The sequence below is a fragment of the Protopterus annectens genome, chromosome 11.part0 (assembly GCF_019279795.1).
Source record: "Protopterus annectens isolate FY-2018-M chromosome 11.part0, PAN1.0, whole genome shotgun sequence".
NCBI classification, from domain to species: Eukaryota; Metazoa; Chordata; order Ceratodontiformes; family Protopteridae; genus Protopterus; species Protopterus annectens.
In genome coordinates this window covers 1,157,008,100-1,157,035,710 of record NC_056745.1, presented here as the reverse complement: position 1 = coordinate 1,157,035,710, position 27,611 = coordinate 1,157,008,100, and the positions used below count along the sequence as shown (strand labels likewise).

Genomic DNA, 27,611 nt, shown 5'->3' with positions numbered 1-27,611 from the left:
CCTTAATTTCTCACATACTTTATAAGGTTTTTCCTTAAGGGTACAAGCCACTTGAAGCCCCCTTTCAAAGACCCTCTTCCACCATGGTATCTAACTCTTGTGTTACAGTTGCTTACTTCACCTCCATTTGAACCTGCGGTGACTTGTGATTTAAAATTCCTTTCTTGGAAGACATTGTTCCTTATAGTTGTCATTTCAGCGAGGTGAGTCTCCAAATTACAGGCTTTATGCTCCAAAGCTCCATACTTAGTTTTCCACAAAGACATTGTCACTTACAACGAACCCTACTTTCCTTACTAAAGTGGATATCACAGACCAATATCAACCAATCTATAGACTTGCCTGTATCCTTTCAAAATTTTTCAAATAAAGGCGAGTACTGCCTGCACTTTCTGGATGTACACAGGCAATTACATTTCTAACTTGATAGAACTAAACAGTTTTGACGGTCAGACCAACTATTTGTGCCCTTTGTTAGTGCAGCTACTGGTAAACCAGTATCCAAGGTGACTCTATCCATGTGGTTAAGAAACTGCATCTCTTTCATTTACGAGAAACTTAACATGAAGCTTCCTTTGCTGGCCAAGGCACATTCTACCAGATCTATGGCGACATTGGCTGTTTTCATTCCAAAACCTCCATGTCAGAAATTTGAGCAGCTGCAATGTGGGCTAATCCACATACCTTTATTACTCATTAAAAATTGGATATGGTCTCCAGGGGGAGAGCCTCTTTTGGTTCTATGGTTCTCAGGAATATTCTTCCTTTAGGCCACCCAGGATCTAAGGTAGCTGGGGACTCTGTCCCATAAGTCAAGAATACACGAAGACTGACAACATCAGATAAAGGAGTTATGCCTTACCATAACGTTCCATCTGTGTTGTCGATCTTCATCTATTCTTGCCTCCCTCCCACCTGCCCCTCCTTTAGATTTCTGGTGGAGTGACATCCTGTCCTGGGTTCTTATTGTTAGGGATACCTTGGACAAGGTTTCTGTCTTATATTATACAACCCTTTTTTCTGCATAATAGCAAACTCAATCTGAGTTAATGTGGAGAGGGGCACTGTGTGTAGACTAGCAGCTCGAGAGATTTTTTTTGGCTGATGTGAGCTTTATAACAGCCAGATCGGTTCCGAGGATTGGAACCGAAGTGGAGCCAAAACCATGAGTCAAGAATAGATTAAACATTATGGTAAGACATAACTTCCTTGTTCTAGCATCCTCCAGGTAATTCCAAAGAAAAAGGAAGGAGGAAGGTAGGGTGGGATGTGAGGATGAATGAAAGAAGACAACAGATGCCAAGTTATGGTAAGTACATAAATCCTAAATCTGATGTTGTCTCTTTCATTCGTCCTCACCACTGGGTCAGAGTGCCCAGCTACATGGTTCCTTGGGGTGGCTCTTATGGAAAGATATGCCTGAGCACCGTGGAGCCAAAGGATGCTTTATTCCTGGAGATGACATCCAATTTGTAATGAGAAATAAAGGTATGTGAACTTGACCAGGTTGCTGCAGTACAAATTTTGCTAATAGAAGTCCTAGATGAAAAGACTGAGGAAGTGGACATCAACCATGTGGAATGCACTTTTGGTGAATGGGGAAGTGATATCCCCTTCAGTGAATAAATAATGGATATGCAGCTAATAATCCATCTCACCAGAGTTACTTTTGACACACCTGCCTAAATAAATGGGTGAAAAAGAAATTAATGTTCTAATTTTCTGAAGTCCTTTGTTCTGTGTAGATATAAACGCAACTGTCTATGAACATCGAGTAAATGGAGCATGTATACACCCTTGTTGTAATAGTTAGGGAGAAAAAACTGGCAAATGGATAGACTGGTTAAGATTCGTTTCTGTGGCCACTTTAGGCATAAAGGAAGGGTTTGTTCTCAAGGAAACCCTATCATTGAAAAAGTTTATATATGGCAGTTTTGAAGACAAGGCCTGAAGTTCCGACACTCTCTTGGGGGAAGTAATGGCCACCAAGAAGATAGTTTTCCAAGACAAAAACTTTAAATCACAGGAGGCAGCCGGTTCAAAAGGTTTCTCAGTGAGGCCTTGCAAAACCAAGGTCAAATCCCATGGTGGAGAAGGATCCTTAACGGGGGGCCTGAGTAGGAAAACTTCCTTAATAAGAGCCTTACACAGTCTAGTGGTGGAGATGGTAGCTGGGTCCTCCGCAGCGTGAAAACTGGCAATTGCTGCCAGTTGCAACATAATTGTGGAAAAACTGGCCCCTTGACGGAAAAGCAAGCTTTGTAAGAGCAGAATGGCAGAAACTGGTGCTGAGAAAAGGGCTCATCTTCTTGGCCAAGACCCAAATGGAAAACCTCTTCCACTTGCTATGGTACACTTTTTTGGTAGAAGGCTTCTGCGAAGCAAGTATGATGTCACGGACTGGAGAAGTTAACTTGGACTGCCTTGGACTGCCTTAAAATCAGCGGACGTGGAGAAACTGACGGATCTGTGACTTGGGGGGGTGACGTTCTGCTGGATGAGAGCTCAGATCCTGTCTGGGATCCAGTATGCATGATGGATACCTTGCATGAGACAGTAGAAGGGAAAACCATACCTGACAAGGCCAGAAGGGGGCAATGAGGATTAGCATACTCTTCAACCTGCTGGCTTTCTGCAGAACTTTTGGGATCAAGGGAATTGGAGAGTACGCATACAGGAGACCAAGGGGGGGAGGGTCCAATCATGGATTAGAGCATCTCTGGGTGACTTCCCCTTTGGAGGGATACAACAGAGAAGTACCTGCTGCATTTGTTGCTTAGACGGGAAGCAAATAGGCAGTAGCAAGGTAGGCCCAAACGGCTGAAAATTTGATCCGCTACTGCTTAGTTCAGGGACCACTCGTGTGGACTCAAGATAGATCTGCTTAGTCTGTCTGCTAACATGTTGGTCTCCCTACGAATGTGCATTGCAAGAAGAAAGTAGTTGGAAGAGATCACACATTTCCACATTCTCATGGCCTCTGTGCATAAGGGGTATGAACAGGTTGCCCCTGCTTGTTGATATAACAGACTACTGATATATTATCTGAGCGAACTGTTATTGTTCCTAGTGGGAGGCAATCCTGAAAGGCTTGCAATGATAGTAGGACTGCTCTTATCTCCAGGATGTTGATGTGCAACTTGGTCTCGGTCAGGGACAACATGCCTTGGGCCAACCTTCCTTGTAATACCCCCACCCCAAAAAGGAGGTGTCCGTAGTCACTGTGGCCACTGGAGGGGGAAGAAAGAAATGCCTGTCTAAATAAAAGTTGTCTGGAATTAGCCACCATTGAAGATGTCATTGGCAGACTTCAGACAGCTTGATCCGATGACTCAAAGGGTGAAACAGAATGGTCCATTGGACTGAGAGTGCACTGAAGAACTCCCATGAAAAATCTTGCTAGTGGAATCAGTAAGATGGCGTCTGACATGGAACCCAGGGCTTTCAAGAGAAGAATTGCTGGCAGGTTGGGCGTGTCTACTAAGGACTTAAACTGTTGCCTGAGGGACAGCACCCTGTGAGTGGACAAGGATGCTACCTGAGTGACAGAGTTCAACTTCATTCCAATGAATTCTATGGTCTGAACAGAGGTCAAATTTGACTTTGTTGTGTTCATAGTAATCCCCAGCTGGCTGAATAGGTGTAATAGGAACTGTACCGCTTGACCCAGTTGATGCTTCGTAGGTGCCATTGAAACACCTAGAATCCTTGCAGTCTCAGGTGAGCTGCCACCATTGACATGCATTTGGTAAACACCCGGGGGGGACTGTGGGGAGTCCAAAGGGCAGTGATCTGAATTGATAATGACTGGCTTCCAGCCGGAAGTGCAAGTATCTCCTGGAGTGTCTGTGGATCTTTATGCAATAGTACGCATTCTGGAGATCTATGGAGCATATCCAATCGTCCTTGTGCAGTAGACACAGAAAAGACTGAATTGTCACCATATGAAATTTCGACTTCTTGACAAACAGATTCAATTGCTCATGTCCAATATGGGCCTTAGGTCCCCTGTCTTTTTTGGCACCAAAAAGAAGCATGAATAAATGCCGCATCCTTGCTATGTGTCTGGGACCTCTTTGATGGCTCTTTTTATCCAAATGTTTCTGAATGTCTTGAAGGGCTTGCTCCCTCTGACTGGGTGGTACGTCGCAAGCTTTCTTTTGGTGGGTGGAGGAATGGAAAAGGGAATGTAATATCCTCTGGATATTATGTCCAGCACCCACTTGTCGTTTGTTACTTTGTCCAGGCATCCATGTGCAAGGAAAATCTTCCCCCAACTGCCTTCACAAGAGAACAGTAGGGCAACGCTTCAAGAGCCCTGACAGGGCTTGTCCGAGAAAAATTCTGATTCTGTAAAACCCCTCTGCCCCTGGGGTGGTGCCTTCCATTAAATCCTCGCCCTCTGCCTCCAGATGAGGAATCCTTGTGAGACTCCTGGAAAGGACCCTGTGATTTCTTATAGGTTCATAGGTTGGTACTGGGCTATCTGCCCGAAGGCATATATTAGCCCAGCCACGTTGTGTGGTATTCATCGCCCCTTTAGTAGTTCCCTAGACCCTTGTACTAGCAGCTAGTACCCTTGGCCCCTATCTAGTAGTGCTGTTGGTGTGATCCCCGGTGTGAACTTTCTGTTACCCATCCACTCAACTTGAATCACATCTTTTTCCTGCTACACTTGGTTCTAGAAAAGGTCCTTTGTGGGGTCCCAACAAGAAGGAGCCATCGAACAGGGCATTGGTAAAAGACACCTTGAAGTGTTCTGCAAGCCCGTAAAGCCTCATCCAGGCATGTCTCCTGAGGGCTATGCCCGATCCGGCCACTTGTGAGGTGCCTTCTGCCACATAAGAAATCAGCCTCACTGAGGAATTGGCTACAGAGGATAGGATGGCCAGATAGGGAAACATCTTCTGGAGATCCTCTGCCGACATGGACTCTGAAAGGGAGTTGGTAAGCTCATGAACCAGGTCCCTTTGCAGACAAGTAAAATGGGCCAAATAATTCAATGCTCTCAGTGCAAAGGTGCCTGAGGCACAAACATGCTTCCTATGTCTGTCCAGTGCCCGAGACTCCTTGTTCGGGGGGCGGGTGGTAGAGCTTTATTCTGCCAGCTCCTTCTTGGTGGCTGCTGACACTATGAGAGCATCCACTGGGACACCCTTACTCCAGTGAAGATGGTCGGTAGGGGAACTCAAATATTTATCGCCTCACTTGGGAATGGGGTCCACGGTGTCAGGCTCCTACCAAGCCCAGTAGGACACCAGGTCAACAAGTTTGTCTGCTGCTGGAATCACCCAAGACATAGATGTGCCCATCTCAAAGGCCTCCAGAAAGATCGATTCTGCAGAAGAGGGGGTTTGGACAGACCACAGAGGTTGACAGCAACCTCTCTTTTGACAACCACATTGCCACTGCAGTCAGAAAGTCATTCTATGTGGCACATCTCATTACAAAGGGTTCTTCATCCAGGAAGAAAGAGGTCATAGTCCCTCTCTACTCATCCCTCATCAGACCTATTATAGAATACAAAGCCCCATTTGGCATGTACCTCACTAGACACCAACAACAACTGGAAAGGCCACAATAAATACCTCACTAAGGGGATTCTGGGCCTTAAACACATGCCCTATATTGGCAGACTCAAAAAGCTCCAGCTATATTCTGTCTCATATTGCCTACTTAGAGGCGATCTCTGCTTGACCTACAAAGCCATGTCTAACACAGAGCTGTTAGATATGCTACATCTGAAGAAATCCCAATCTCTCTGTGCCACACACTCCAGGGACCTCAACCTCACTACCACAATAAACAGAACATACTGGAGGGACAGGTTCCTAACCCAGAGACTACCCATGCCCTGGAACAGACTTCCCATTCACGCCAAGAAGAGCACCTCACTAACCCTCTTCAACAGAAATCATGACAGGTGGATGGGCAATAGAAAATTCACCCTGGGGATCACTTCAGTGCCCTTGCTTGATAGGGGCACTGTGAACTAACGTGGGGCAGCAAGATGCCAGGCAATCTTTTTGGTCTAGGCTTACATAGGCTCCACGGCCGACAGCCTAGTACACAACTATGAACCTATGAACCACCCACCTTTACATTTCAGGATCTCTAAAATATCTCCATAGGAGATGTCCTCGGGTGGTAACTGGCGGGGACCCCTCTCCTTCATCGAAATTGGTGCCTTTAGTTAGAGACTTCAAGGGGGAGTCTACATGCTTCCTCTTGCACTTTCTCTTCCTGGGTACCTCCTCTGCAGGTGACTCAGAGGAGGACTCGGAAGAATGAGGGACCCCTTGTAAAGGGGGGGGCTGGAGAACCTCTTGGACAGGCTGGCAGCAAGGCTCGGATCAAAAAGGAACTGAGATGAACTCGGAGGAGGAGATTAGCTCTAGATCTAGAGAATGCCCTCTCCACCACCTGGAAAGCTGATGGACCCAGGGATCCTTCCCTCCTACGAACTGAAACTGCCCAAGGAGAGAAGGCGGACAACATCCTGGATCTTAAGGCTCCAGAAGACACTGGCCCTGAGCTATTGAAAGCCGAAGCCCGAAGAGGAAGGGACGGATCCGTCCAGGTCAGAGCAGAGACCAATCCTCCAGAGTTGACGATGACATCTCAGGTCCGGGACCCACTTGACTCTGACAGTGACGGTACAGAGCTGGTCTGGGACACTGCCGGAGTCAAGGAAAGGACTATTCCCCACTCCAACAACATCTCTCTCCAGGTCCCCGGATCCTGGGTTTCCGAAGCCGAAGATCGGATCGGAAGAGGAGAGGCTATTAGCGGTGATAGGGCTCTCATGGATCCAGGATATGACAGAGTGCAACAGTCCCATCTCGATCTGAATCTTCAGCAAGCTCTGCATCTTCCTGTCCATCTCGGATGGGACATTCTGGAAGACCTGGAGGATATGGATGAATAGCTGGACCTAGCCAGGGAGTGAGCCACTTTGGGGGCTATAACAGGTGAGGGGGACTTGCTCCACCTCGGGATATGGCTCTGAGATCTACAGTCCAAGGTCTTCGGATCTGAGGCAGAAGGGGAGCTGCATATATCCACAATGTATTTTGGATCCGAAACCTTGGGATCCAGTGTGACATGGACCCTGGGAGAAGGAATGTCCAGTGAAAACAGCGTCTGATCCAAGGAACTTTTTGGATCCGAAGGTCTAGCTTTTCTTGGGTCTGTCGGCTGTTTTTCAGACTGAAATGATGAGACCCCCAGGGAGGCTGGAGGGGCTCGTTTCTTGGTCTCCTTCTGATCTTTAAGTTCCTTGGAGAAACCAGGCCTGGGGGGGGGGGTCTGAGTTCCAGAGGGTGGCAATAAGCCCTTAAGGATCAGTTTATTCCTCCTGCTGACCAAGGTGTGAGAACTGAACCCTGCGTAGACATTATAATCCTGATCCAAACAGTCAGGACCTAAGTAACAGTCACACCTGTCGTGGCTATCCGAATTTGGGATTTTATGCCAGCAACAGGTGCATCTCTTAAACCTGTGGGTCTATCTGCCATGCTCACAACATACCACATGCAAGGCAAACAGCACCAGAAAAAGAAGCACGAGACCAGGGCTCTCACACACACACACACACACACACACACACACACACACACACACACACACACACACACACACACACACACACAAACAAGTCACTCACACACACGCAGAAAAGGATAACAAGACTATCCAAACTAAGATTTTTTTTTTTTTAACAAAATAGCCAAAGGCCGAACAGAGAAGAAAAGACGAGACAGGGAAGGAAGCCCTGATTCTTAATATAATTGAAAAAAGGTTTGTAGGAGGGGAGGACAAGGAGCTAAACTACACAAATGCTAAAAACATCTATAGAAATAGGAGAAAGAATGAAACAAAAAGAAAGTCTCAAAAGATACTTATCCCAACTTGAGACAGCAACAGCAATCACATCCGATGTGGAAGGTGGCAAATGAGATCTGAAGAGTTAGTGGAGTCGCAGGGTATTATGGGAGTGGGAGGAGCTCGAGACATGAGGCATCAGTCTTTTGGAAAGGCCGAATTGGATCAGAGGACGGATCTGAGACACAGTGGTGAGGATGAATGAAAGAGACAACATCAGACACAAAGGATATGCAGTCAGAAAGTCATATGGACAAAGTTATCTTGGAAACTGGTTTCCCAAGCTTAGCGCTAGAGAAGGATACAAAAGGTTGGTCTGATTTCGTAATATGATTTGTCCTGTCCAAACAGAATAAAAATTGTGATGAAGGTCTACACAATGAAGGGTGTATTTGCCCTTATTACTGAAGTTTAGGAAGAAAATCAGCAACTGAGTTGACTAGTTCAGGCTAGACTTAGAGGCCACCTTAAGCAAGAAAGATTAGTCCCCAGTAAAACTGTCTTTGTGAAAAGTAAGTTAAGGTGAGTTACCAGATAAAACCTGTAGTTCAGAAACTTGTCCGGTTGAAGTTACTGCAATTAAAAAAAGTTTTTTCCATGACAAAAATGTTAGGTCCACAGTAGAGGTTGGTTTGAAAGGGGTCCTTGTCAAGGTATGGAGAAGAGGAGACAAGTCCCATGGAGGAATGAGATCCCTTGCTGGAGGCCTAAGCAGGAAGGTCCCCTTCAAAAAGGCTTTAGACAATCTCAAGAGAAGAGATTGGCAGATGATCTCAACCCATATGGAAATATGAAATGGCTGCCAGCTGAATCTTCATGGTAAAGTAGCTAGTCCATGACTGAAAAAGACCAACTAACTTTTTTCAATTAGTATCATAAACCTTTCTGGTGAAGAGCTTCTGAGATGAAGAGGGGTTATGCACAATTCTTTCAGAAAGCTTGGGATCTCTGGCCATCAATAAAAGTGGAGGAACCAAGTTGTCATTCTGAGGGATTTTAGAATCGGGTGAGGATGGCCCGTTTGAAGGGATATTAAAATTGGAATGGGATCCAGAACCCAAGGAGTGTGCAACAGGTGATACAAGAGTAAGGGAAACCAGACATAGTTGGGACAGATGGGGGTTGTAAGGATTATAGTTGCTTTGCAACAAGCTGCTTTCTGCAGAAACTTGATTATCAAAGGTATTGGTCTCCTTTACACTTACCTTCCAATGCCCTTGATTATCAATGGCACTGGAAGGTAAGCTTAAAGAAGACCTGGGGACCAAGCATGCAGTACACCTTCACTCTATGACTGTCCCTTGGAAGGATCAGGGCAAAAAAGCTGCTTCACTTGGTGTTCCGGGGGGGGTCACAAACAGATCATAGCACAGCTGGCCTCAGTGGCTGAAAATATGTGCAGCCATTGACAGAATGAGAGACTACTCATGAAGCATCAGAATGCTCCTGCTCAAATTGTCCACTAGAATACTGGATTACCCTGGAACGTGCACTACTCTCAGAAAGCTACGAGGACATCACCCTTTGCCACACCCACAAAGCCATCTGACACAGGGGATGGGACTGGGGTCCCCCTTGCTTGTTTATGTACCAAACTACTGCCATGTTGTCGGTCTGGACAGGGATCACACCTTTGCGGAAGCAGTCATGAAAAGCCTGCAATACTAGGAAGACTGCTTTCTTATCTCCAAAACACTGATGTGTAGATGGGCCTCTGACTGAGAACAGGTACCTTAGGCTGTATTCCCTACTTAATGCGCCCCCCCCAACCCAGGACAGAAGTGTCTGTGGTCTCCCTGGCTGTAGGCTAGGGAAGAACAAATGGATGTCCTGCAAAAACATGATCTAACATCAGTCATCATGGGATATGACAATGACAAATGTCAGTGATATGGGCAGAAAAATTTATTGAGTGAGCTGTTATAGATCACTGGATTGAAAGAGTCCACTGAAGAACCCTCAATAAAAAAAATCAATAGGGGAACAAGAGAGATTGCAGTGGTCATCAGACACAGAAGACAAACAACAAAGGTGGCCTGCAAAGCAGCAGAATTTAATTGGCTTGAAGGGAGAAAGTCCAGCACTCTGAGTGGTGGTGTCTAGATGGCACCCAATAAACTCTAGAGCTTGAACAGATTCCAGGTTGGATTTGTTTAAACTGACTGCAATGCCAAAGGACAGGCACAGATGGAGCAAGCAGTCTCTCACCTGGAACAATGATGCCCTTGAAATCACTATAAAGGAACAGTCATCTAGATATACAAAGACCCAGAATCCCTGCAGCCTCAGCCAAGCTACTACTACTGCCTAGCCTTTGGTGAACACCCAAGGAGCTGTGTTGCGGCTAAATGTAATGCTTGAAATTTGTAAGTGCCTGTCTCTCAGCCTGAAACACAGGAAACTGCTGGAATGCCTTGCAAAGTCCACTGAACACATCTAACCATCTTTCCTCTGCTGCGCTATCACCATCCTGAAAATGGACCCAAGGTCCTTGGTTTTTCTCTAGCAGCCACAAGAATCTTGAATAGACCCAAGACCTTCTCTGCTCTGGTGCAACCTCTTGAATGGTTCATTTTGATCAACAACTTTCGAATCCCTGTTGCTGCTTCCTTTCATTGGTGGGGTAGCACATCTGGAAGGGACTTTTTTCTCAGACTCTGGGTAAACTGCAAGGTAGTGGTGTAGCCTGTGGAAATGCTCTGGGGCTCTGGGGGTTGGAGAGCTAAGCACCCCCCAAATGCCTCTATAGCATAGTAATTATAAGCATGGTTTCAGGAGCACTGGAAGGGCTTGCCAGAGAAGGATTATCTGAAGTCCTGATTCTTTGCACTGCCCCTGCTCCTAGGGTGGAGACCATTAAAGTTGTCTCCTCTACCTCTGTGGGCACCTTCACCTGGTGCATCCTGAGAAAACTGTTGTAACTTGTTGAATTATAGCCCTTCCCCCATTTTCTTGAGAAGATTCTCTGGGGTCTATATCACGAAGTTGAACGCACAGGTGTCCAAACGCCATAATATCAAACCGGAAAGTTCGAAATGTGAAAACAGCGAAGCCGCAGAACACCGATTTTTTTCCCAGGGGAAAAAAAATCGGTGTCCCGTTTTCACGGCTTTGCTATTTCCTCCACTGTGGCGCGATCTCGGAGTTGGTATATTTAAGTAGGGGGGGGGGGGTGAAGCCCCCCACATTAGTGTAAGTTTAAAGTGTATGTGTTTTTTTGTTTTTGTACCGGAACTGTGATTTTTTTTTTCCCCTGGGAAAAAAATCGCTGTTCTGTGTGTTCGTACTTCTTGCATTTCGAACATCCCGGTTCGATATAATGTCATTCAAACACTTGTGCATGCAATGACGTGATATAGACCCAATTCTCTGCAGCATGGAAAACTGAACCCCATGGCAGACAACATCTTGCCATCATGTTTACTCTTGGTAAGTGTGTCCTTAACTTTTGGTCCAAATAAAGTGAACCCATCAAAGAGGATATTAAGGAAGGATTCTTTGAAGCACTCTACAAAATTACACAGGAGCATCCAGGCATGACTGTGGATTGCAATGCCAGTGCCTGACACGTGCTGTACCACCTGCTTGATTTCAGAGGAGGCACATGGAAAAAAGAAGTTATGTACTCATCATAACGTTCCATCTGAGTAGTTCTACTTCATTTGTCTTCAACCTGTTGGATATGGATCCGAGCCGACAACTTCACAAGCATCTGCTCAGAGCTCCAAGCTCCTCCCCTACCCATAATACACCACCACTACCTTCCATCCCTCAGATCGAGTTTGCTGCACCCTACACCAAACAACCTGAGCCAATACACCTTACCGCACACAAATTGTGCCACCACTCGGAACCTAGACCAAAAGCTACTAAAAAGCGTGCTCTGCTACATGCCAATATGGTAAAGCTAGGGGGAAGGAGGGAGGGATGGTTGAAGACAAATGAAGCAGAACTATTCAAATGGAACGTTATGGTGAGTACATAACTGCTTTATCTGAAGTAGTTTACTTCATTTGATCTTCAACCTGTGGGACAGAGTCCCCAGCTACTTATACGCCTGGGTGGCCCTCATGGAAGGATATTCCGGAGCACTGCGGAGCCAAAGGATGCTCTCCCTCTAGAAGTCAAATCCAATTTATAGTGAGAAATAAAAGCATGAGATGAGGACCAAGTAGCTGCAGAACAAATGTCATCTAAGGATACTCTAGACCAAAAGGCTGCGGAAGTAGCCATGGACCTTGTGGAATGAGCTCTAACCTGACCCATAGGAGGCAAACTTTTGTCCTTGTAAATCTGAAGGATGCAGAGAGAAATCCACCTAGCAATGGTCACCTTGGAAATGGGTTTACCAAGGTTTACAGAAGGACACAAACTGGTCAGATTTACGAAAAGGTTCAGTCCTGTGTAAATAGAAATGTAGTTGTCTATGAACATCCAACAAATGCAACTTGTATTCAGCTTTATTTGTGAAATTTGGAAAGAAAATGGGTAGATTGATAGTTTGACTGATATTGATCTCTGATGCCACTTTTGGAAGAAAGGAGGGATTGGTATGAAGAGAAACCCTGTCCTTATGGAAACCCATATATGGAACCTTAACAGACAATGCCTGAAGTTCTGAGACCCTCTGAGCTGAGATGATGGTCATTAGGAAGGCTGTCTTCCAAGATAGAAATTTAAGATCTACAGTTGCTGCAGGTTCAAAGGGAGGGGCAACCAGAGCTTGCAATACCATAGTAAGGTCCCATGGGGGGTAGGATCTTTATCCAGAGGGTGTAAAAGAAATGTACCTTTGATAAAAGCTTTGCACAATCTGGAAGAAGCCAAATAAGCCATGTTCTCACCAATGTGGAAATTAGAAATGGCAGCTAGTTGAACTTTTATTGTAGACGAGCTAGCCCCCTGTTGAAAAATGTTTGCCAAAAAATCAAGGATAGCCGGGACTGGAGCCGTGAAAGGGTCTAAATCCCTTTGAGAAGCCCAAATAGAAAAGAACTTCCATTTGCTACGGTAGATTTTCCTGGTGGACGATTTAAGGGCTGCCACCAGAATAGTCTTGACCGAAGAAGACAAACGGGGGGTCCTAGCAATTAAGGGAACTGGAGCAGCCAAGCCATGAGCTTCAGCCTGTCCAGGTTCAGATGATGGACCCTCGAGGGGTGAGAGAATAGATCCAGAAGGGGATCCAAGATCCAAGGAGAAATCATACCTGGCAAGGCCAAAATGGGGCAATGAGGATCACTTTTCTCCCCAGTCGACGTGCCCTCTGGAGGAACTTTGGAATACGAAGGAAAGGGTAAGCATAAAGAAGACCAGGAGGCCAAGATGGACTACAGCGTCTCTGGGGGATTCCCCCCGGTGAGGGGTTCTGAGCGAAGAACTCGCTGCACTTCACGTTGGAAGGAGATGCAAAGAGATCGCAGCAAGGCCGACCCCACACTAGAAAGATCTGCTCCGCTACTGAAGGATTCAGAGACCACTCGTAAGGAGTCAGAATAGTCTGGTTTAGTTTGTCCGCCAGAATGTTGGACTGTCCCCGAATGTGCGTTGCTACCAGAAAATGACTGGTGGAGATCGCCCATTCCCAAACTCTCATAGCCTCGCGACAGAGGGGGTAGGATCTGGTCCCTCCCTGTTTGTTGATACACCATACCACCTTTGTCTGATTTAATCGCAATAGTTCCTAGTGGGAGAAAGGCATGAAGGGCCTGCAGTGCTAAAAGGACCGTCCTGATCTCTAGAACGTTTATATGCAAACTGGTCTCGATCGAGGACCATATGCCTTGAACTGTCCTTCCCAAGCAATACCCCCCCACCCTAGATGGGTAGCATCTGTGGTCACTGTGGCTTGGGCAGGACCTGTGACAAAAGGTCGTCCTTCCAATATTTTCAAAGAATGCATCCACCAGAGGAGGGACGACCTGCAGGCTTTGCTTATGTGTATCGGATGTGTCAATGGAAGATTCAACACAGACCATTGCACCGCTAGAGTCCACTGAAGTACTCTCATGTGTAAACGAGCACACGGTAGAAGCGTGATCGTTGCTGCCATAGAACCTAGGGCCTGTAAAACCGACTCCGCTGAAGGGAGATGAGACTGATATATGAAAGCGACATGCATCCGTAAGCTTCAAATTCTCTCTGAGGTCAGGAAGACTTTTGTCTGTAAAGTGTCTATACATGTTCCTATGTATTCTATAACCTGGACAGGGTTTAGAAGAGATTTGGCTGTGTTGACTGTAATTCCTAGATGGTGTGCAAGATGTAAGAAATAGTCTCTGATCTGGCAAAGTAGACACTTGGTGGGAGCAACAAGGAGACAATCGTCCAGGTAAGGGTAGACCTGAATTCCCTAAAGCCTCAGGTGAGCCGCTACTACTGCCATCACTTTGGTGAACACCCCGGGGGTTGTGGTGAGACCAAAGGGTAGGGCTCGAAACTGGTAATGATTTGCCCCTAGCCGGAAGCAGAGGAACCTCTTGGAGCTTCTGTGCATCTTTATGTGATAGTAAGGATCCTGGAGGTCAAACGAGAACATCCCGTCACTCTCTTTCAGGTACGGCAAGATGGACTGTAGCATGACCATCCAGAACTTCTCTTTGTCAACTGACAGGTTCAGGATCGACAGGTCCAGAATGGGCCTTAAGTCCCCCATCTTTTTTGGCGCCAAAAAGAACCCTGAATAGATGCCCGATCTGGACTGATCTCTGGGGACGGGTTTGATGGCTCGCTTCTTTGGCAGCTTGATAACCTCTAGTGTTACTGCCTCCCTTTGAATGGGTGGTATGTCTGGGAGGTGTTTGGGTGGAGTGGGAGGAACCACAAATGGGACTGAATAACCTCTGGATATTATCTGAGGCACCCAACGATCTGATGACACGGACTCCCATGCCGTCAGGTACAATGACAGGTGACCCCCGACTGCCTCCAGAGCAGAGCAGTCGGGCATCCCCTCAGGGCTGCTGTGCGGGCCTGTCCGAGAAAGGTTCTTGAAACCCAAAATTCCTCGGACCCCCTCTGCCTCTAGGATGGCATCTGTCCTGCCCCCCTCTGCCTCTAGGGGAAGAACAGCCCTGAGTGTCCCGGAAATACTGAGACTTCCAGAACCACATCTTCTTTTGCCCTCACTGATTCCGAGAAAAAGATCTTTGAGGGTTCAAGAAGCGGATTCCAACGGTAGACAGTGTCTTCCCATCCTTCTCACTCTGGACCAATGTGTCACGGATGCAAAAGACGCCTTGAAGGGTTCCGTGAACTGGCACAATCTGAGCCAGGTGTGACGCCTCAGACCGAACACCCTAGGCGCTCCCTCGGTAGCATGCGAGAGGAGGTGCATGGACGTATTAGAGACCACTTTCAGAGTAGCCATCCTCACAGAGAACGTACGCCTGTCCTCCTGAGACATGGACTGAAGGGACGACTCAGCTATGTCCTTAACCAGGTCATGCTATAGCCATGTAACATGGGCCAGGTAGTTCAGCGCCCTTATAGAAAAGGTTGCTGATGCATACACCCGCTTCTCTAGATGATCCATCGTCCTAGACTCGAGGTCAGGAGGATGGACCGAGAAACTCTCCTGAGCTAGTTCCTTCTTGGTGGTGGCTGCTACCACTATACTGTCTACCGGGGACCCTTTATTCCAGGCAGGTCTGTCTGCAGGGGGGCTTAAAATTTTATCCAGGTGCTTTGGAATTGGCTCTACAGTATCCGGTTCCTTCCAAGCCCGCGAGGTGACCAAGTCCACTAAGGGATCCGCGGGAGGGGGACACCCATAAAGAAGACAGGCCCATGCCGAAGGCCTCCAGAAACACCAATTCGTCTGAGGAAGGCTTTGGGGCGGACCAACCTCCCCGCTGGCGCAAAAGTTCCATGATGTCTCCAAAGGAGACATCCTCGGGAGGTGATCTGGGGGAACCTTCACCTTCCTCCAAACCGGTGTCCTCAGTGAGGGACTCCAGCGAGGAGTCCAAGTGCCTCCATTTGCACATATGCTTGCAAGGAACCTCTCCGGTGGAGCTCTCCTTTGCGGGCTTGCAAACTACCTGATGTTCCTCAAGGGGAACCGTCTGGGGCTCCTCGAGCACGGGCTGTCCCTGCGGTAAAATGACAGGAGCCGCACCCAAAGCAGAGCGACTTGGGGTGGAATCTGAAGAGATAGTAAGGGGGTCTTGATCCATTAGAGAGAACCCTTTCACCACGTCGAACGCTGAGGGTGAGCGAGCTTCCTGGGACACCAGTAAGAGAGCCACTCTCCCCGGATCCGATTCGGGGATCACAGCTGGGCCAGAAGAGGACAGATCGCCAAGGAGATGGCCTTGACCCGACAAGGTCGGTGATGACGGGAAAAGTTCCATCCCCTCGGATCCGACACCCAGGCTACTGCTCCGAGAGCCACCCGGATCCGAGCTAGTCGGAGCCAACGTGCTCCAGGTAGCTGCCGGCGTTAAGGTAAGAGGTACCATCGGCACCGGCCCTCTGACTCCGAAGCCTCTTGGATCCAAATACTCCAAAACTGGAGGTCAGATCTGAGAAGGAGAAATAGGTGTAAAGAAGGGAAGTGAGCTCCCCCCTCCAGAGGGTGAGGGGAGAGGCAAGACTCCCATCTGTATTTCTATGCGAATAAATCTCTGCATCATTTTATCCATGTCAGCTTCTGATAAACTGCAGGTGGACTGCAATGAAGCTACGGACTCCGACCTGGCGGGTCGGTGAGTCGAAGCCCTAGAAGATGACCTAGGCTTCTCTGGCTCCGGCGAAAACCTAGCGATTGGAGCCAAGGGGAGTCAGGTCGAGGAATGGCCTGAATTTTTGGAGGACGACCGGCCGGAGCCAAACTGTCCAGGGACCTCTTCCTTCTGTCTGCCTTGTGCTCTCTCTCTCTTTCTCTGCTCTTACGATGTTCTCCTTCCACAGGCCTAGAGGCAGGAGGGTGAGTCCCAGCCGGGGAGGGAGAGGCTGAGTGACCGGGAGCTGAAGAAGAAGGGGTCAAAGCCATGACCGAAGAGGTAGTGGAGGCAGCCGCCTCCATAGTAGGAAGGAGACCCTTCATCATTAGTTTTGCCCTATGGTCCTTTAGGGCTCGCGGACTGAAACCTGCGCAAATACTACAGCCCGAAGACAAATGGGCTACGCCTAAACAAAGGACACACAGAGTGTGGCCGTCGACAGTTTGTGACCACACTCTGTGCACTTCCGAAACACTTGTTTTGGCTGATCAGCCATACCAAAAAAATAGAGACACAAGGCCTCACACTAACCCACCACACGTTCAAAATACACACACAGAGCTGAGGGGGAAGGGGGAGCTCTAACTAATTAACAAGAAAAACTAGCTAAAACTAGAAACTTTTCCTAACATGACACACCAGCGAAGGGGAGGAAGGGAGAAAAACAAGAAACCTACACTACTGAAAGCACACACCCAAAAATCTATTAAGTTTAAGCTAGAACTTTTGAAAAAGCACTACTCACACAACACCGCAGCTCAGAGACCATGATGCAAGCGATAGCCAGGGTAAATGAGATCTGAAGGATGGAAGGTAGTGGTGGTGTGTTATGGGTAGGGGGAGGAGCTTGTAGCAGATGCTTATGAAGTTGCCGGCTCGGATCCGATTCGGATCCATATCCCACAGGTTGAAGATCAAATGAAGTAAACTACTTCAGATCATTTGATAAATAACATGGTGGTCAAATTAGTCTACAAGGTCTTACAAGACTTGATTGAAGGTTGAGATGCCACCAACTTAATAATTTCAGTAATTAAGTCTCACTGAAGCCTAGTCAAATGTGCAATATAGATCAGAGTGGAGGCCAAAGGTGGATGAATTATTTGTGCTTTTCCCAAATCAGTCCAACAACTGTGACTCTCTGTTTAGGGGATGAACCAATGCACAGTCTTCAGACATTTATTCTTTGTTGCTGCAGTGACCACAACAGCATCGACTGTGGTAACCTTGCTCCAGAAGGGCCTAACCTTGGGTGGGACAAAGACTTTATCAAGCTTTCACACACTGGATCCACCAGACTGGGCACCCTCCATGCCCTCCTGGACACAATGTAAATTGTGTCTGGCAGGGGTACCACCCAAGAAGTGGATGAGCCTGCACCAAAGGCTTTGAGAAAGAGTGACTCCTCAGGGGAAAGGGCTTTGACAGTCCACCCCCCTCACTGTCTCATCAGTTCAGGGAGATTGCCAAAGGTGAGGTAATCACTGAGAAATTTAGGGGACTCTTCCCCTCATTGAGATGAGAATCATAAGTCAGGAATTCCTCAGGAGAATTTAAATGTTTCCTCTTACAGTGATTATTCTTGTGTAGACAGTACATGGAAGCAGCAGGGTTGCCCCGTATCCAGGGCTGTTCAAAACATTTTTGGTGTAGGCCCCTAATCTAACAGCTATTCCTGGGCAAGTTTATGTAAAACCAAAGCCCTATGGATGCTGAGAAGATCGGTACAGATCCCACACTGGATGTGATAATTCCATCTCCAAATGAGACAAAATCCTCTCCATGATGCTGAATGCTGAGGTCAGGGCCAGACGGCTGGGAAAGGAGAGGTCCTCACTCCAGCTGTCAACCAACCCAGGACCAATACCATGACTGGTGAGTACCAAGCTGTCCAAGATGTACTTAGAGGCAAGGTTGGCTCCAACAACCTCAGAGTTTGCCCTGACCCTACAGCTCCAAGATGCAGATGGCTACGACAGAGCCAAAGTCAAATATATCACGGCAAAGGTCAGCTCTGACATCAGCCAAACTGTAGGCACTGATGAAAGGGCAACATGCGTAAGTGTCGGACTCAGGGTCACTGGTGTCAAAAGATAAATTGGAAAAGAAGCAACCAGTAATGAGACAGGATGGGCAGCTCTCTCTACCCTCAGAGCTGAGGGGGAAGGAATGATCCCTAGGTCCATATGGACCTTCAAAAAGGCTCACATTAACAAGTCCAAATCAGATTCCTCAACACTGTCAGTGGACCTTGCATACCTAGAAAAAGCCATTGAGGATGGCTTGACAGGTCAGTGCATGAGTTTCTCTACCTCTTGGACCCTGAAATGGGTGTACAGGACACGAGGATGTGAGGGAGAACTATGAATTTGGAATAATGATCAGGAATGGGAAGTGGAGCCAACCTAACTGGTTCTGACACCAGAGCCAGCAAAAGCAGTGAACTATACTGATGGTGTATCGACAGTATATCCACAACCTGAGCACAGTCAATAAACCATTTCTTGGCCTCCTTTTCATTCTCTTTACTCTTTCATTTACTTTTCTGTCTCCTTTATGTCTTTATCCTTTTCTTTGTTTCTCTTTATCACTACCAATTTCTTCTGTAGGGAAAGTGAAACCAACATCTTAAGAGTCAGAAGAGGTGGGAAGCATCCCTTTCTTAACCACTTAGTCCTATGGTGGGATGGGGAGGGATTTGGCCCTGAACAAAGCACAGGTGTGGCAGTCAGAATCCAAATGAGACACACCCAGAAATTACACACACAACGGTCACGGGAACCTTGAGGGGGAAGTTTATGACCACAGCCCAAACATTTTCTAAAGCCTGAAGTCTTGTTCATATCAAAATAATATAGTACAGTGCACAAGTACAAGAACTACAGAGTACATCAACAACTCTACTGACAATGTAACGGTTTAACAATCTAGCAATTAAGCAATTCAAAAACTTGGCTAAGATCAGTAATGCAGAAGTCTGAAAAACTAACTCTGTTCACAAAAAACTGGGAAAAGTCTGAATAAGGCAGACAGGAGCAGAGCTCACAAGCCCCAACAGCCATGCAAAGCAAGGCAATGGTAAAAGAAATACTTTTCTGAATTTTTTTTGTGTGCAGAAGGAAGCTTCAGAAAAATGCATCCAATACTGAAAATCATCAAATGCAGAACATTATGGAAGAGGAAATAGAACTTCATAGCTGAAGGTTTCTGAAGTACCTGCCTCAGATCCAACTGGATTTGAAAACCCACAGGTTGAGGTGGATGGAAAAGACAAAATCAGATCTATGTTTAAAACTGAACACTATAAACCCACAGTAAAGCCTGGGTAAAATTTGTACCCCCAATTGCAACACTGCCACACTTATGAAAACTGTAACCAGTGAAAGGCATACTACTAATGATGCTGGACTTATATGTGATGTTTAATTGATGGCAGGGAGCTGCAAGGAATACTACTCTCAGGCAGTACTTACAAGGTTGCAGACTGTGAAAAATAAAACCCTTACTAAAAAGCAGCTCAAATATTCTGTTTTCATGGAAATGTCACTCAAGCAGAAATACATACTGGGTTTAAAAATATATAGTTCATCCTGTTGCTGTGGTTTTCAACATGACACACATTATAAAAAGGAAAAGATCTGCCATACTTTAAAGATTGCAAAGACAAGATGAACAAGGTAGTCCTCTTTACAGGCCACCTCAATTAGTGACAAAAATAGTAGAAAACACAGAAACACATCTGCCTAACCTAAAAAACAAGGGGGTGGGGGCAACAATCAGATACATTCATAACAGTGTATTAATTCAACAGGTATACCACTAGAACGCCTAAAGGGACAAAATTTGCCTTTGTTTACAAAAAGAGGAAGAACCTACATCATTTAAAGAGATATGTTAGCATACACCTATGACAAAGCAGCTTGCAACAGCAAAACAAGTAGAAGAAAGAAAGTTACAAAGTAAAAATGTCAACCACAAAGTGTTATAAAGCAGGGGGCAGAAGGGTCACTGCCGTCTGAAAATGCTACAGAGCATGGAGTAGAAATAACTACAAGAATGGAAGAGAAGGAATCACTCATTGACAGTATATTCCAAAGAAATGATGTTAGAAACTATATAAAATACACTACCTAAGCAGATTTATACATGTTCGGTCAAGCTAAAATTAAAAAAAAAGGAAGAAAAAGAAAAAAATGGAGAATCCTTACACAGCTGGTGAGCGTTGAGGACAAACTTAGCAATAATTGGTTTGGAAGTCACTGCTCAAGTTAAACATTCTGCTGGGTCAGAAGTGGAAAATGCAGTCCACTTTCTTCGTATACAGGTGGCTATGTACAAACCTCCCCGTGCTATTCTGAAACCATGGTTTAAGATGTCCACCGGGTGTGGAGCTGCCCAGGAAGACTATAAAATGAAATGGCAGGAATGCAACAACTTTCACTGAGGAGATGGAATAAGGTCTTAAGTCCACCCCCCTTCTACTGCATTAATTGTAAATAGTCCCAAACATGAGGTCTTCTGGGAAAGAAAGGACAGCTGGGTTCATTTTTCTTCATCTAGGTCATCTTCTGGGTATTTAAATACAACTCTAAATGGCTGGTTTTCAATAGAGCCTTCCTAGACTTTTTACGAGGATTTTAGCAACAAAATATTCTATTTTTGTTTAAGCCAAAGACAGTGGAACAGAGGACCTATGAGGAGTCCTTGGTAAGGAAACAGATAATGGCTGGACTTCCTAGTACAAAAATGCTTGAATCAGAATATATTTTTTGGATTTAAATACCCCATAAGGAAGACCTTGAGGATGGCCAGCACACTGCAGAGCTGGAAAAGGCACCACCGCAGCAAAATATATTTAAGTTATGGTGTAATTTAAGGACCAAAACCTATCTGCAAAAAATTCTGCTTTCTATCCCAACACTAGCACAACCAATGAATGCCAGATTAGGTGATTTTTGAAAAGACTGTAGTCAAGAATAATGATGCCTCAACCAGCATTGTTGGTACCAGTACAGCCAATGCCTAAAAATATGGAGCTGTAAAGGTCAGTGGCAGAAATTATAACACTGGCAGTGAAGCTGGCAACTAAAAATCTGCTGCTGGATGAACTAAAACAAGGGCTGGTGATGGACCACAGACACTGGGGACACTGACACTATAAAAGAGAAAATGATACTCCAGGTGGAAAACAAACTCCCTCAATACCTCATGTCAGGGGCGAGAGGGAGGCAGCTTTTGATCTCATTCCCTGTACTTAAATAACTGGTTTAGCCATTTTTTCATAATCAAATCCACACAGCAATGGAAAGGAAGGGACATAACTGTATCTTAACGTGAGTCATAAGGAGGGTATTGAAGAGCATGAACTTCTTGAACTGCAGATCTACAAATATTACTGTAAGAATTTTTACATATTCTACACTACCTGAGGAAGAAACTTTGGCAACAATCTTTGTATCAGAAGACTCCCTGAGAGATCTTTTCTACATATTCTTCCACAGTTACTGGAAGTGAAACAAAAGAGGGAAAACACTTTTTAGTAAGTATGAATTTCAACTTCTTATTCAGGAAGGGCAGAAGCTATAGAACCCAAGAGGGAAAACACTTTCTACTAAGTACGAATTTCAACTTCTTATTCAGGAGGGGCAGAAGCTATAGAACCCCTGTTCAACAAGGAACTGGATGGTTATCCCAATTTAGTATCAAGTCAGGAGACCAAACCCAAATGCTTACTGGATTTCATTACTACTTATACAGTAGGCAGTGCTTGCTATACAGACCAAAAATACCTCAAGGTTTTGACCACATCTAAATCATATATCTTGGTTAAATTCTGAACAAATAAAGCAGCAGAAAACATTTTGAGACTTTACAAGACAGTACAGACAGTGAAAATACCAGTCAGTGAGTGCAACAGTCAACTACCAACACACTTTATAAACTGCCAAGATACAGAGGGCCTAGGCCCAATGGCAGAGGAAGTAAAAAGGGACAGGAAAGTTACTGAAATTTAAGTGCTGATTAAAATTAAGAAAAGAGCTAAAAAGAACTAATAAACTTGAGCACAAATTAACACAAGATTTTTGACAACATCTACAGTGGAGTAGGTTGAGGCTATTTTTCCCTGACCACTCTTGAGTGAAACACAAACAAGAAATGGGTAGTGTGAAACGAGTGAAGGATGATGAAAATGAGAAAGAGTTTCTAGTAGCCTGAGAAAGTTATATCCACTGAGCAGATCTAATGCCTGCAGCAGCAGACTTACAGGTGACAGAATATAGACATCTTGTTTGACCACTGATTACAATAACTGCTATAATAAACCAGCATCCGTTGCAAGGGTGTAATCATGTTACCTCTCCATTCTAACTCAGATTTGACCTAGACAAATTTTTCAAAGGTAACATACTTTACACACATACCCACACACACACACACACACACACACACACACACACACACACACACACACACACACACACACACACACACAGGAAAAAAACAAGATTAGCTTTTTTTATCTGATATTGTATAATGGACAGAAATTGTTAAACTGAATTAATTGAATTTATTTAAAACATCTTGGAGTGATTACAGTTTCTGGAAGAACTGATAAATGTGATAAAATATCTGATACACAATAAAAAAACTATTTATTCATAAATAGCAAAGATGTTATTAGATATTCTCAGGTGAAAAGGGCACAAAAGGCATGCCTAATATATCTGCATTTTTACTATTCTAGTGAAAAAATACTTCTCAAATTAGTAGAAAAAGGGGCAGCATCTACCCTATAAATTTCAAGATTTCTAAAAACAAAAAATCTATATTTCAGATGTTTTAATTCTACCAGTAAAAAAATTCTAGATTCAGTAAATGTATTTTTCAAATTGAAAAAAAAAGGTGTTTTTTCAATTAAAAAAAATGAAACTTATGTTCTTGCCAAAAGCATAAATCCTTACAGTCCCTCTCATTGGAAACCATATTTGACTGGGACAGAAGACTACTATGAGGGTTACTTTGGCCTTGCCTTGAGATGCTTTTTCTAAAATGTTTCTCATTAATGGAAGGGGTGGAAAGACGTACAGAAGTCCAGGTAACCAGGGATAAACCAGAGCATCCCTGGGTGTCTCAATGGTTTGCACTCAGAAGCACCTCTCATGCTTAATCTTCTCTCATAATGCAGTGCACGCCCCTGTTCCTGGAATCAAGTTTCCCCTCCATCAGATACCAAGGTACTGAGGAAGGGATAGAGAAAGATTTTAGGCTTAAATCCACCAGGTCTATCCAGGAAGGAATATGGCAATTTGGTTGGGGGTAGTGGGTATGATATTGAGATGGGCAGACAGAGTCAATAAGGATCTATCTTTATGGCAAGTACTTACCTTCTGTGTCCTATACTGCCCCCTCAATCTGTCTCGATGGTAGGGACAGAATCTCCAGCTACTTTCTTCCCATGTTGCATCGTGGCAGTATACACCTGAGAATTGTACAACTAAATGAAGTTCTAGATCTCAATATTTTACTTATATATGTTATCTTTTGTTGACTGGATTAGTGCCACTAGGCTAATGACCCCTTTTCAGAGGAGACCCAAGGTGGTATTTATACTGCTGGGGAAAATTTGGCCAGGGCTTCAGGGAGCATCCCCTAGTGTTTTCAAAAGGTACCATGGGATCTTTTACATCTACCGTTGGTTTAACATCTAATCTGAAGAACAACACACTCAGTAATGCAACATCCCCCTTAAGGTGCACTACGGTGTTAGTAGTGAAAATTAGTCCATACATCTGGGGTGGGAGGCCTTCTGCATTTCCAGCAACAAAGGCTAGTGTGCTACCTGATGCACCACTGACACCATAAAATAAGATCAAGTTTATAGTCTTTGATAAAGGTATGCATTGTTGAAAATGTTGCTGCAGCACAAATGTCGTCAAAGCTGAAACAGATCAAGTAGAATGGGCTTTACGCTTTAAGGGTAACGGTTTGTGATCCACAGAGTAAATGAAGGAGATGCAGTCTGAAAGCCATCTAGATAAAGTTATATTGGAGACCTTAATTCCTGTCTTTTTAGAGAAAAAGATATAAAAAGTTGGTCATCTTTCCTATAGTCTTTGTCCTATAATGGCAGAACTTGAGTAGTCTGTGCATATCCAATGTATGTAACAGATATTCTCCTTTAACAGAACAGTTTAGTAGGAAGATTGGAAGATGAATGGTTTGGTTCAAGGTTTCTGAGGCTACTTTAGGAATGAAGGTAGGGTGATATAGTGATTTGTTGGATACAGCATGGTAACTCAGGCACTCGTTCTGCTGACGTAACTAGTTCTACAAATAATGTCTTTCAAAAAGCATGCTTTAAGAAGGAATTCAAAGCAGGCTCAAAGGGTGTTTTTGTGAGTCTTTCATACAAGCGTAAGGTTCCATGGTGGAGTTTTTTTTTTTTTAATGTGTGGGCTTAGAAGAATGCTGCCCTTCAGAAAAGCCTTACATATCTTTTCTGTGTGTGTATGGGGGGGGGGGGGATTAGATTTGAAACACATGTAGAAGTCTACAATGGCTAGTAACGGGACCATGATATGCTGTCAAGAAACTGCAGTACAGAAGGTGTGGGAACGGCAATTTAATCTTTTCTCTTTACTCTTATAAAATCTTCAGTAGGCTGCTTCTTTGAAACAGTTAGGACTGGAACTCTTCTGGAAGGTAATGCTGGATTACTCACAATTGCTGGAATTGGAGAAAACATGCAGTTAGTCTGAGGGAGATGTCAGGCTGAGGCTGGCCAGATGGATGAGATAGAAGGTCTACTTCTGGATCTAGTGGTTATGGAGGTCACATCAGACGAGGCCAAAGCACTGGTAAATGCAGATGACTGCAGGGCAAAAACCAATCAATGTCCCTCCTTTATAAGGGGAGACTGAACCACCACTTCAGGTGGTACAGATAGTTTTATAGGAGCATACTGCCTGAGTGGGATGGCACCGATGAACAGTGTGTCCACTGTACAGCCCACATGAAGTAACAATTTTACTGTGGCCTCCATAGTGCCCAGGGTACACAGCACTACAGCTGCTGAAGGAGAGTTGTTTTTTAAAAGATCCATGACTTGCAGCCTGAGGGAGACCCGTCTTTCCTCCGGCAGTCATTCTATTTTTGTCATGGATTCTGCAGCATTCTATACAGGTCAATAAATGAGAGTTTGTAGGATGAATTTTTCTAAGTTTATTGAAATGTCCAAGGACTAACACAAGCAGACAGAATAATATATTGCTAAAATAAGCAGTTCTCTTGTATTTGCAGTCAGGAGCTGCCAGCCATTGAGAGATAGAAACACAAGAACATCCTAGAAACTGTGGTGAGTGCCAAAAGTAGGGAAACCTTCTGGATTGCTTTGCAAACTTGACATGTAGGTAAGCATCTGAAAGGTCTAATAAGCACATCCAGTCCCCCTCCTGTTGGAGTGGCAGGATGGCCTGCACCATCACCATCAAGGATTTTTTCTTTATGTGGAGATTTCGCCTACAGAGTTCAAGAATGGGCCTGAAGTCCCTGTCCTTTTATAGTACTAAAAAGAATCTTGAATGGACTCCAGATCTTTTCTGGTCTGGTGGGACCTCTGAGATGGGTCTCATGCTACTGCCCATTTTTGGTAGGTTTAATGTCTGAAAGAGGCAGCGTATTCTGTATGGTGGTAGAAATGAATGGTATGATGTAACCTCCTGGATAAAATTTTCTACACCCATTCTCCTTCATGATGGTCAACCAAGTTTCTGGGTGAAGACAGAGATCTCCCCAGCTGCCTCTAGGCAATTGGGCAACCTTTTGGGAGTGTTGATAGGGTTTCACTGACAAAGAAGGTTTGAACTCTTGGGTTCTGTGGACCCCTCTCTGCCACAAGGTTAGTGTACATTAAAGTACTCCACTCTGCCTCAAGAGGCCCAGTCTGAAAAGGAGTCATAGGAAGAACATTAGGACATTTTGATCTTAAATTCCTTTGCTACCCTTCTGGTTCCCGAATCAAAACTTTTGAGTGAGGTTTCAAAGTGGACGGCAACAGCAGATGTCTTCTTTTCTTGCTCATTCTTCAATAAAATGTATCTGATTTTCAGACTGAAGAGAGATAATCCATTATAAGGGCACTTACAAAGGACACACTGAAGTTGACTGCAAAATCACACAACCACAGCCAGGCATGAGGATGTATAGTAATGCTAGTGCCCACTGCCCTTAGCTGCCCCATTGTCTGCATTATGAAGGAGCCTCATGGACAGATTGGTGCTGGACAACACTGTAGATAGCCGAGCCTCCATTTTTAGGTGTCTGGCATTGTGGTCTCTGAAGGAAATGTATAGTCTGTTCTGCTAGATCCCAGTGGAACTGAGTTCCAAGGCATTTGCCACCTTTCTGAAACAGCCCATCATCCTAGGAACCCTGTTAAGAAGATGAGCCATGAAGCTCTCCTTTAGCAACTCCTTTTTTGGTGGCCACTGCAACCATAGCAGAATCAAACAGGGAGCCCTTACTCCAACTGGGTCAGTCCTTGAGAGGTCCTAGGATCTTGAATGACATACGGGAGAAAGGTTATACCATGTCCAGGTCCAGCCATGTCTTTTCTGCCACTGGGTTAATGAGCTGGTCTGCCAGAAAGACCACACAGGAAGCAGACAGGCCAGCTCAAAAGGCTTCAAACACCACTTCTTTATCAAGGACCAGGCTTCCCCTCTGACACATCACTTCCATAATCGTTCCAAATGTGATGTCATTAGGGGTTATGCAGAGTGTATCTTTCTCCTTCCTTCTCTGATATATCCTCAATATTACTATTCAGATTCCAGTCCTCACAATAAATAATTATAACAACTTTCCCAGCGGATTGCTTATTATTTGACTCAAAATTCTCCTAAGCTCCCCAAAAGTAGTTTGGGTCGACTATACATAAAGACAAGTGTAATCCCCCCACCCCCATAAATAACTCATTATCTACTACAAAATCTATTTTTG

The 27,611-nt window shown here is 45.1% G+C and overlaps 1 protein-coding gene across 1 annotated transcript in view; it reads right to left on the bottom strand.

Annotated features, from left to right (window-relative positions):
* The window catches only part of LOC122815754 (26S proteasome regulatory subunit 7), a 583,850-nt gene that overhangs the window by 191,884 nt on the left and 364,355 nt on the right, over nt 1-27,611 (bottom strand). The gene's annotated exons all lie outside the window — the stretch shown is intronic.